Source organism: Crocodylus siamensis, chromosome 1 (genome assembly GCF_052110815.1).
Source record: "Crocodylus siamensis isolate JL-2025a chromosome 1, ASM5211081v1, whole genome shotgun sequence".
Classification (NCBI taxonomy): domain Eukaryota; kingdom Metazoa; phylum Chordata; order Crocodylia; family Crocodylidae; genus Crocodylus; species Crocodylus siamensis.
Genome location: NC_143395.1, coordinates 199,529,729 through 199,541,124, shown reverse-complemented (window position 1 = coordinate 199,541,124; position 11,396 = coordinate 199,529,729).

The following is an 11,396-nucleotide window of genomic DNA, read 5'->3' as shown; positions in this document are numbered from 1 at the left end:
TAAAGAATTTTTGTTTCACATTTGTTTGATGCAGTCCTCTCAGGCAGTGCCTTGGGAACACCCTTCAGTGCAAGGGGCCCAATGATCTCATGGTGCTTTTGATAGCTGGCACTGTCGAGGGTAAGACCACACAACCCTCTTCCTTTTTGGCTCCACAGCAGAACCATGTGCCTCCCCATTCAGCCACATCTGTCCTCCCTCAGGTCTCACCCATCACCCTGTTGCTTTCTGATCCAATGAGTATTTAGGATGGCAGCTCCAGCAAGAGAAAGAGAAAAACAAGAAGAGCCAGACTCTGCAGTGATTATGGAATTCTTCAGGGATGTGGGAGACCCCCACTGCAGTGACAACTGACTGATATACAGCAGGGGTAGCCAATGTGCAGCATGCATCATCGGTATGGGAGCCACGAGTGACACAGGCAGCCGCTGTGTGAGGTATGTGACAGATCAGGAAGGGGACAGGCAGAAAGAACAGTGGCATATATAGGTTTCCCTTGATTTACACTGTACATGCATTCCCGGAGAATGGCACATAAATTGAATTTGCATAAAGCTAATCCACTTTACAATGTAACAAATAGGGATAGGTTCCTATGGCAGTGAGGAAGGGAGGGAGTGAGGCTGGGACTAGGGAAGGGGCAGGGGGAGGGGTGCCGCTCCCAGGGCTGCACAGGGCAGCAAAGCAGAGGGAACAGAGTGGCAGTCACCCCAGTCCCAGCTGCAGCGGCCCTAGGAGAGGCCAGCACCAGCTGCCTCTAGCTGCTGGGCTGCACCGTGCTCTCCCTGTCCTCACCTCTGCTCCTGGGCTGCGCTGTGCCCTGGTGCAGGCAGCTGGTGTTGGCTGCTCCCAGCACCACTGCAGCTGGGGCTGGAGTGATTGGGGCCATGGTCCTTTCCCCTCCCCCCACTGCTTGGGTAGGAGGGTATCTATGCTGATTACATGAGTGAATTTTCCTTGCATATAATGAATTATGGTTCTAAATATGCTTATTGCATAAAAGCAAATTTGCATATAAAGAACCCCCATAAATCAAGGTAAACCTGTACAGCACTAAGCAGAAAGCAGGGCAGCAGGCAGGGAAAAGGGATTGGAGTGGCATTGGGGGAGGATGTGAGTCTAATTTGTAGCATGCCTGCCAAATGCATTTTCCTCCACTGATATACACAGCAGGACAGGCCCAGAAGTTCAGACAAGTTCCTCAGTGCACAATACCCACTAGCAGCCTGGCAGTGCCCACAGTAGGATGTGGAAGACTGTGGCCTAAAAGTCCCTGGCATGAATCAGGAAGAGCAAAGACATCAAGACAGGTTTCCCCCTTTTATCAGGCTTTGGGCTTTTCTGGAAAGGAGGAAACTTCCCCTGGGGTTCTGAGCAGAAATCCCAGCCTTATTGAAATGGGCACAATCAAGCCCACAGAAGTTTCAGTCTCAACAAATTGATGGCTTTCACTGAAACTCTTTTAACTGGAAAATTCCCAACCAGCTACAACTGACAAGAGGAACCACAGCCCTGATGTTAAAGCATGACAGGTGATTTCGGGTTCCTCTGTTGCTTGGTGAAGCACCTTCCTGAGACCAGATTTTCAGGAAATGCTAACTCCTACTCGGCCCACAAGACTGCATGAAGCATTTCAAACTGCGCAATTGGAAATCGAGGCAGCTGAAATCACTGGCAATATGCAACTCAGACACACCCCACTAGCTGAGTCATACCTGCTGCCTGCTCACTGCAAGGGAGGCCTGCTAAATGACAGATGGCTTGTGACATCCCATCCCCATCTTAGCTAACCAGCTTGCTAGGGGACCAAGCCTTCTCTCACTGTCCAGCTGCCTGGACAGGGAAGCAGATACTCAGAGTTCACCTGCCCCAGCATGCTTCAGATTCAGCCCACACTGGGGTAAGCTCTACACACACACAAATTCCATCAGTGCAGCTTATACTTCCTGAAGAATACTGATATAGACTTCATAGACATTTGGGCTGGAAGGGACCTTGGAGTCTCATCGAGTCCAGCCCCCTGTCCCAGGGGCAGGAAGTCAGCAGGGCTCATAGGATCCCAGCAAGATAAGCATCCAAATGTGTCTTGAAGGCGTTCAAAGTAGGTGTTTGAACTGCCTCTGGTGGCAGTCTATTCCAAACCTTGGGGGTTCAGACAGTGAAGAAGTTATTTCTTCTGTCCAGCCTGAATCAGTCACAGTGGAGTTTGTGACCGTTTGATCTTGTCATCCCTTGGGGGCTCCCCCAGATCCCGATGAGCACCCCTGATAAGCTTATAGGTGTTGAGTGCACACTGCTCCTTGTGCACTGGTTTAAGGTACTCCACTCACAAAGAATCAGGGTCATGCAGCACAGCATTATGTTGGTGTAACCATGCAGCATTTTATCCTAGGATGCTACGTGCTGACACTAAACCACTACGTGCATTCTAAGTGACAGAGACAACATGCTGACTCCCAGTCATAAATTGGAGCTCAACTTGACCACTGAAGATTTGGGAATGAGGACCCTCCTAGACAAACACGATGTTAAAATAATTATCCAGGGTTTACAGGAAGTGGCTGGTCATTTTTGCTGCTTTTTATGTAAATGCCCCTATCTTGCTGGTCTGATTTTTGGTACAGCCATTGTACTCAGTCTCCTGAAACAACCCCATCTTTCCTGAGCTACCCACCTATGAATCGTAGTCATGATTTTTATCTATTTACTAGCACTGTATGTGCTAGCTGCCAGAGAACAAAAACACAGGAGCTTCTCTGGTATACTGCACCATTAAAAAATGGAAGCCACTTACGGGCTTAAAACTATTTTTTTAATAGATTCATAGATTCATAGACATTAGGGCTGGAAGGGACCTTGGAAGATCATTGAGTCCAGCCCCCTGCCCAAAGGGCACAAAGTCAGCAGGTGTCATAGGATTCCAGCAAGACAGACATCCAAATGTCTCTTGAAGTCTTTCAAAGTAGGTGCTTGAACCACCTCCGATGGCAGGGTATTCCAAACCTTGGGGGCTTGGACAGTAAAGAAATTCTTCCTTATGTCCAGCCTGAAACAGTTGCAGAGGAGTTTGTGACCATTAGATCTTGTCCTCCCTTGGGGTACTCTGGTGAACAGACGTTCCCCCAGATCCTGATGAGCACCCCGATAAACGTATATGTGGCCACCAGATCAACCCTGAGCCTGCACTTTTCCAGGCTGAAGAGTCCCATAGCTCTCAACCTGTCGTCATAAGGTGTGTTCTCCTGACCTCTGATCATGCACGTGGCTCTTCTCTGGACTCTCTCAAGCTTCTCCACGTCCTTTTTGAATTGTGGAGCCCAAAACTGGATGCAGTACTCCAGCTGCGGCCTCACCAAGGCTGAGTACAATGGAAGAATGACGTCCTGGTATTTGGTCGAGAAGCATCTATGGATGCAAGCCAGCATTTTGCTTGTTTTACTAGCTGCAGCATCACACTGAAGGCTCGGGTTCATCTTGTGGTCAGTCATGACCCCTGAGTCCCTTTTGTCCAAAGTGCTAGCCAGTGTAGCACTGCCAAGCCTATAAGCATGCTGCGGGTTTTTCTTCCCAAGGTGAAGAACCTTGAATTTTTCAGTGTTAAATGCCATCAGGTTCTTATCAGCCCATTTCTTGAGCCTGTTGAGGTCAACCTGGATTGCCCTCCTGTCCTCAGGTGTGGACACTTTACCCCAAAGTTTGGTGTCCTCAGCAAACTTGGCCAGTCCACTTCTGACTCCAATGTCCACATCATCGATGATGTTGAACAATATAGGCCTAAGGACAGAGCCTTGAGGGGCCCCACTGGTTACAGGGCAGCACAATGATTGGCTTCTGTCAACTACCACCCTTTGGGTCTGACCACAAAGCCAATTCCCCAGCCAGTGGATTGCGAAGAAGCCGAGGCCTCAGTTGGACAGTTTTGCCAAGAGATGATCATGGGATACTAGATCAAAGGCTTTTTTGAAGTCAAGATATATTAGATCAATCTCTTCTCTTCCTCTTCTCTTGAAACTTTACAGTGAATTTTACAATTCACAGACACTGAGACCAGATCCTGTTCCTCTTATTAGACACCTACCTGAACTTAGGCACTAGGAGGATATTATTCCACTCTGCTCAACTCTGAAAAGCCATTAATGTGTCTACTTTGCAATGCACCATCATCTTAAGCTTAAGTTAAAAGAATCAGTGAGAAAGAGGAGAACCCACCTGTCTCTTACATTAATTTTTTTAGGGGTTCAAGCAGGGTGAAATGTAATAGATTAGGCATAGAAATCCACTTAGGGTGTCTAATTCAGGGGAACAGGTTCTGGCCCTTATTGTATAGGAAAGCTGAAACCCTTCAGTTATCACATGACTCCAGAAACACACCAAGTATCATAAGACTCACAATGAAACTGTGAAAGATGGAAGCACTAGACATCATGAGGCACTACTTCACAGTCAGGGCGGCTAGGAGCTGGAACCAAGCAAAGTGGTGTTCACCCCTACCCTGGTGGTCTTCAAAAGGAGGCTAGACAATCACCTAGCCGGAGTCGTTTGACCCCAGCATCCTTTCCTGCCATGGCAGGGAGTTGGACTTGATGATCTGCTTAGGTGCCTTCCAACCCTACCAACTATGAAATTATGAAACTGTCTGCTCTGCATGCCATCAGAGGAATAGCCTGCTAGAGCAGAAACTTTATTCTTGATAACATTTGTGTGATAACCAATATGCTTTTGTGCAATTTTGGGGATTCATTGCAACTGAACTCAGCAGCAACAGGCATATTTATTTCTACACGAACACCCATCTCCAAGTTATTGCTGTATTCAAACAAAACTTACCTATTTTTCATTCACTGAGCTTTAGTTCAAAGTGCCCCGCTGCGATTTTTCAGCATGGGAATGCTGATACACATGATGCTTGGGCACTTGGGTGCTAATTAAAGCACCCCCCGATGCCTCCTGGAGCATGTGTAAAAATGCTCACTGTGACACACTGTTCAAAGTTCCTTCAAACAAGGAAGCTTGGCAGCTCACGTCAATATTAGTCAATCCTTAATCCAAACTAACACTTTCTCCACAATGCCTAATTCTGTATGACCTCTGCAGAAAGCAATTACTGCACTACACAATGGTAGGAAAAGCAGGGTTGAAAATAAACATCTGCTTTAAGTTAAACTGAAGCTAGGAATCTGAAAATCTCAAAAACAAGGCAGCCAGCACAAGGCACTTTTCACACAGACCCTGAGCCAGGGTGAATGTAGATGAGATGCTCAGCTGGTGAAAAGAACAAGCATAGCTCTCTCAAAGTCAATGAGAACCAAGAGCAGCTGTAGTGGGAACCCATATACGGCAGCTGAGGATGTGGCTTCAGGCTTCTCTCCCTACCCCTGTCTTTGTAGATAACCCATGACAAGCCATAGGTGGCATTTTGGAGAAGCTGTGCCATCAAAGATTGGAAGTCCCATGATCCAGAGGCCAAGTTAGTCAACAGCTAATGAGGCAGCTCCTGGGAGTGATTAATTTTAAAGTGATCCATGTTTCTACTGTTTACATCCCTATGCTTTAGGTAATTTCACCAGCTCTGCAACTCCTTGCAGCAGCCACCATGCTATTTAGTGGAGTTGGAAGGGAAAGAAGTCTCTATATTCCTAAGAGCCCAAAGGTCATTTCCACCTTCTCCCTGCCCTGGCTAATGTGAGACACTGTTGCCATTGTGTCTCTGGAAGAGCAAGGAGGAATGAAAGACATTCCATCGCCTTGTCTACACTAGAAACATCAGGACTGTGATTTAGCAACATTTTCAAAAACGGCTTCTGATTTTTCAGCGCCTCCAGGTGTTAGTTTCTAGCATGAAACGTTGTAAAGAAATGGGATGGCAGCTAGGCCCCTTCTGCGTGTGCATACGCACACTTACATGTAAGGTGCCAAGGTCAGAACATACCCCAGCTCTGCCATAGAGTAGTGTCTTTCAAACATGGCTGAGCCCTGACAACATCCCAAAACAGCCCTGGGAGAGGTGACAGCATAAATATATAAATTAAAATGGATTTTTAATTAGTATCTTAGGGCCCAATTTTGAACAGAGCTCACACAGAACTGGCCATATAGGGAAGGGCTTCAGTGGGCTCTTTTGGCAACCTAGCCCCAATTCTGGGTGCCTTTGACAATACAGATCTTAAGTAAAAGAAGTCTGTAAATGATGTGTAGCAAAGTGTAGCCAGCTTGAGTCACTTTGACTAATTTCACAAGAAGTATCAGACTTCTTTAATTACATGATTGTAGAGTCCTGCACAGTTAATAGTCCTGCATCTCTCCCCACTTCCAAGGATGTTCTCCTCAATTTTAATCCTTTGCATTCATATAAACAAGGGGGAAAACCATGCATAAAAAATGTAACTATATGCATCAATAATTTAATAATATACAATAATCAGTATGTTAATTATTATATTATTATATTACTTGCATTTGTTTTCATTAGTATATTAAATATAATATAATATAAATATAATAATGCTTGAAATAATTAATAAGCCATTATTTCACATGTGATTAGCAAATACAAATTAAGTCATTCCCAGCTGAAATCATTCTATGTCATTCTGAATAATTATCTTCCATTAGGTGTTAAGCAATTATGTCAGTGGAAAATGTTGATTAAAAGACCCAAGGGACACTATGACTATTGGTAAATAAAAATTACTGGGTAATTATTTTTCTTTAAGAGAGGACATTTGCACCACCAAAAATGCTGGCCCAAGGATAAAGTGGCTGTATGCTCAAATATATGACAGCTTTTGTACAATCTGCTTCTTTATGATCCTAAACATTATATCACCATGTGTTTAACCAGAGCAATTCAGTTGTTCCCTTTCTTTCTCTTTTTTTTCAGCCTGCATCACACTAATAGCAAGTGTAGACATGTCCAAACCCAAACAAAGCATTTCCATCCTCTCCAGATAAGAGCAGGGGTCTCTGACTACTGGTAATAGTTTGAGACCCTATAGGGATATGTTACCTGTGGTTTTTTCTCTCTGGGGTTGGCACAAAGCAAATATAATATATTTTCCATTTTAAAAATATTTATTTGTAATATGGGATGCAATATTTGATGCAGTGTATGCCATAAGTCCATAGCCACAAGACTAGAAAAGGCTGTGTCCTTACCCAAAGCATGTGCTTATCCAAACTCAACCTGAACAATGCTCATTATCTACAGGGACAGCCTGTGCTAGTTTTACAGCCCATTAAGACTGGTTATTATGGCTGCCTATAGACATGTTCATTCCCATTCTAATTAGAATATGTCAGAGCAGAGTCGATTAATTGAGATTGCTCTGTGTTTTAATTAGAAAGCTCCAGCGTTGCCTCATGGTCATGTGTATTAAACCCCACTGGATTTCAAAATGGCTGCAGGAGCACTTTAACAAAACCTCATTGAGGTTTACATAAAGCACCCCCACACCCATTTTGAACCATGGGGGGAGGAGGGGCTTAATACACATGATGGTGAGCCCTTTTAATTACAGTGGCTGTGTAGGAATCTCTAATTAACACCTCCCCCCAGCTCCGAGCATGTGTGTAGGCCACCCTTGTACTTAGAGAGCCTCTACTGCAAGAAACAAAGGTTGTTGTTTTGTTGTTGTTGTTGCTTTGTGGGTTTTTTGGTGATAGCTCCTATTAGACCAACTGCGCTGTTGGAAGACATGTTAGACCAGCTTTTGGGCACTTAGTGCCCTTCTTTATGTTACTTATTCCTCTATTAGTAGCTTTGAAATTAACAGGACCCACTCAGTTCAGGTTTGCTTTGAGATTGACGGCTCCTGGCCAGTTTCCACAGGGATGCAGTTAAAGGGAGTACAGTTACCTTATATTACAATGTAGACAGTGGGGCTGAGAGTTTAAGTAGTTTACACACAGTTTACATCTCCATTGTGATAAGGCACGCAGAGTCTAGATAACTGAAGTGACCTGCAGCACAAATTTTTAGAGGTAATGACAGTGTGATCTAGGGGTAGGCAAAGTCCGGCCCGTGGGCCAGACAAAGCCCACTTCAGACTCCATTTCCCTGCAGCCCTGTCCACATCCTGCAGCTGGTCTCCATAGAGACCCTGCAGTTGCGGGGCTGTAGCAGTGTGGAGCTGTGGCTTCCATGGAGACTGGCTGCAGCAGCTCTGGCAGGGCACGCAACAGTGCAGGGAGCTGCTCTGGGGCCAGGATCTTGCAGCGGTGACAGCGTGGTCCAGTGCTAGGGCAGAGCTGCAATCTGCTGCTCTGGCTCTTAACCGTGCTGTCACTACTGCAAGATCCCAGCCTCAGAGCAGCTCCCTACCCAGCCAAGTGCCCAGCCAGCACTGCTGGACCTAGTCTCCACAGAAACCCCACCCTGGCACTGTCAGGGCTCTGCCACTCTGTGGAAACCAGCCACAGTATCGCAAGCGGGGGGCTGCTGGGAAATGGAGTCCAGCAGCTGACTGGCCCCACCATTTTGCCCACTCCTCATCTATTCCCCCTCTGCCTAAGAGTAGCAATTGTTAGGACTCTGCAGGCTGGTTCTGTACTGGAGGAGATATCAAGGATGCAGTCTGGGCATTTTTTTTAGTACAAATGGTTGTGTTTTCACCATCTGTACCCATTCCTTCCTGAAAAGAGGTGGTAACAAATTCTGCTAAATCAGCTCTTCAGTGTAACCAGTTTGCTTGAGGCTTTTGATTTAAGGAAGAGAAACTCTTGCAATTTTGAAACATTCCAGGCCGAACAGCATGTTCCCAGAGGGGTTGAATTAGAAGGCCAGACTCCCGGCTGTTTCTCATTAGAAAGGACTTAGGTTCTTTTCCACATTCTGCACACAGGAGCTGAGAAACTGCTGCTTTTTAAAAAATATCTCCATTTGAAAGCTTAAAACTTATTAGAGAAAACAGATTGAAACAAACAATGTTCAAACCAGCCCGTAACTTGGAAAGTGTTCTACCCAAAGGCAAGTTGTATTATGCTAGGGGCAGGGTGAATTTGTACACAGACATAAACATAGGCATTTCTGATGCACACACAGCTGCTACTGAATCACACTGGAACTGCATACAAGTGCAGGGAAAAATTTATCCCATAAATTACCCTGCATTTAAGAGTCCTTTATGGTGAAAGCAGCTCTCGGAATGGAAGACATATGGCATGGGAGTAGCATGCCCTAAATTGTTAAGCCTTATTCTATTTGGATGACTGATCATAAAATAAATACAAATTACCAGCATTGTATGGACGTGTAATGACTATACATGCATAGAGAAAAAGACCCACCACTTTGTTGCAAAGGCCAGTGTCAGGTTCTGCACATATATATAGAGAGAGAGATAAGTATTCCTTGGGGAGTGGGATTTGGCAAACTCAAGCTTGTGGGGAATGGCTCTTCTTGAAAGGGATATTTTTACTAGTATGTGTAGCAGTTATTCATGTGCATATAAGACAATCTAATACTAATCAATTGCTTATCATTTGCTGTTCTCTAATTGTGATTCAGAAAAAAACCCATGATATGAGCCACTAATCACAACGTGTAACTAGTAACCCATTGAAAGAAACATGCTGAAAGAGCCATAAGTTGTTTATATGTACTATTTGGCAAATACCTGTGAATAACAAATATATAGGCAGAGATTAGGAGTTGTATGTGGACACAGAAGAAGTTAACTTCACTGGATAACTTCTTTACCATGAATTATTTGATTAAGAAAAATAAAATGGGAATATATTTCTTCTCTCTTGAATGGAAACTAACCAAACCACAATGATTGTATTCACATTTTTTTTCAGGAGGCAGATGAGATAGTCAGTGGCACTTCAGAGTGTATTATAGGCCCAAATTCCATTGGACTTCACTGAGGGTTAAGTTCCCCACTCCCTTCCAGCACTTTCACAAAAACTCAGCCCTGCTCAATACAGCTTTGACCCTGCACCATTAAAGTCAACCAGTTTTCATTGACTGCAGTGACCGTAAGAGCCCAAAACATGCCAGCGTTTTACCCATAGCCACAACAGCTATGCCACAATCAAATTAATGGGATGGCTCCACTCCACCAGACTGGATTTTTGGCTGCCTCACAAACCCACTGCCTGGGCTTGGCACTGCTGCAGCTCTCTGTTCAGAAAATGCCTTCCACTGTGATAATTAAGAACAGGGTTAAGAGGCTTTGGCATAGTGGGAACATGTAGGGGCCCAGCATTTGGTATCCCAGACTGGTCTCTGGAAGGCAAGGGGGGGAGGGTTGTAAGCATTAATCTTTTCGCAAATGCTCTATAATCAGTCAGATTAGGTTTTGATTCATTTCCCATTTTCACAAGGGAGCTTTGTTTTAAAAGTCTGATGATTAAATGATGTGTCTATGCAGATAATCTTTCAAACAGAAAACCCACACACTGTCCCCCTGCAGAGATCTGCCATCTGTATTGACAGACAGGACCCTGTGAAATAGTCAGCAAAAACATTTTCTGATTAGACGGAGTCATTTGGGAAGGATTTATCCTTCAGGTCTCACCCAAACAAAACTCCTCAAGAAATATGTAGGAGTTTAGCTTAGAAACAGGTGGATTTGAGCCATAAATATGTATATAATAGAGATTTATCATCTTACGAGGGCAGGCATCGCTATAAGTTTATATATAGAGTGTGAGCAAGTGTTCAGTCTTGGGAAGACATACTATGTCGTTAGTTTTTGTCATGCAGGATTCTGAGTGGAGGCCACATGAGAGGTCCTTGGAGAAAGAGCTCTGGAAGCAGAAGGACAGTCCACTCTCTGCTTTGGGATCTGATTAGAATAAATTACTGAGGCAGATTTGCTTCAGGATGGTATTGGTGTGAGATTCCTGAGATTGCTGTGTATGCTGTTTGACCACTTATTCTCCAGGACTTACGCATAATGTGTAAACAAGTTAAACTGACTTGGTCACTGATTTCTTTTTAACTAGGAAGCCAACCCACACATCTACAAACCTACCACTCGGTAGTGGAACAAGAGTAGTGTCAGAATGGGATGCTGGTACTGCTATACTGTGTAAATAACAGTGTTACCCAAACTCATAATACAAGAATTAGGAGACAGGCCCCTCAAATCATGAGAGACTAAAAGCCACTATTCTTTTTTATTATGTAATTTGGGGGCTGATTTTTTTTTAACCTTCACAGTATACTTTTTATACATTTTTAAATTCCTTTTCTGCAATCGTGCAAATGGGAAATTTGTTTTTAATGAAAGCTGAGAGGCTTTGTATATTCACATGATTTAAAGAACTGGGAGCTTAAGAAATATATCAAATATAGCAACATTTGCAATAAATTACAAGAGTTGGAAATCTTTGGTGAGTGATTATGACAATCTCCTAGCACCTTAATAATGAACACCACTCAGGAATAT